Source organism: Pseudonaja textilis, chromosome 4 (genome assembly GCF_049901715.1).
Source record: "Pseudonaja textilis isolate UNSWEBS1 chromosome 4, rPseTex1.2, whole genome shotgun sequence".
Lineage (NCBI taxonomy): Eukaryota > Metazoa > Chordata > Lepidosauria > Squamata > Elapidae > Pseudonaja > Pseudonaja textilis.
In genome coordinates this window covers 87,523,580-87,524,529 of record NC_141993.1, presented here as the reverse complement: position 1 = coordinate 87,524,529, position 950 = coordinate 87,523,580, and the positions used below count along the sequence as shown (strand labels likewise).

The 950-nt window shown below is 48.1% G+C and overlaps 1 pseudogene; it reads left to right on the top strand.

The window, feature by feature from the left end:
* The first annotated feature begins 180 nt into the window (after window positions 1-180).
* Window positions 181-285, top strand: LOC148125916 (5S ribosomal RNA; annotated as a pseudogene).
* Window positions 286-950: the final 665 nt, after the last annotated feature.

Genomic DNA, 950 nt, shown 5'->3' with positions numbered 1-950 from the left:
AGTCGAGGCGGAGTGGCACAATCCCATAGCCGCTGTGTGCGGTAGGGACAGTGAGCGACAGGCCAAGGAGGCGGGAAGGGCCTGTGGGAATCCAGTGAGAGCCTGGGTCGGATTCCCAGCCGGGCTTGAAGAGAAAGCAGTGCGGGTTGCTTCAAGGCAGCGGCAAGCAGCTTGAGTAGCGTCTACGGCCATACTACCCTGAACACGCCCGATCTCGTCTGATCTCGGAAGCTAAGCAGGTCAGGCCTGGTTAGTACTTGGATGGAATACTGGGTGCTGTAGGCTCTTCCCAACCCCAGCCTGTTGCCCCTGCCTTTTGCTGCTACTTTTGCAGTTTTGGTGCCGCTTTCAGCCAGGTGATCAGAATGCAACACTGCTTTTCCTAGCCTTTCCCCCCTCACACAATCTTCAATAGCTGGTTAGTATAGTTTTTTGCTCTCCACCCCAACTCGATCCTGGCTCTCTACCCATCCCAATGTGCCCCATTTGTCTTTGTCCTTTTTCCTTCTCACATACACCGGTTTTTTCTTCTCTTGTACTGTTAAGTCTTTTGTGCCTCTTACTGCCTTGTGAAGAGAATTATTTTGGTCATAATTACATCCCTGCTTTATTTTTGTAAATAACTCAAAATCGTATCCTAACTTCAAATACATCAAAAAAGCACAACGAAGAATGTTCTTTCTGCGCCAACTCAGAAAGCTCAAACTGCCCAAGGAGCTGCTGATCCAGTTCTACAGAGGAATGATTGAGTCTGTCATCTGCACCTCTATAACTGTATGGTTTGTTTCTGCAACCCAACAGGACAGACACAGACTTCAGAGGATAATTTGGACTGCAGAAAAAACAATTACTACCCACCTGCCTTCAATCGAAGACCTGTGTACTGCACGAGTCAAAAAGAGGGCTGTGAAAATATTTACAGACCCCTCACATCCCAGACATAAACTGTT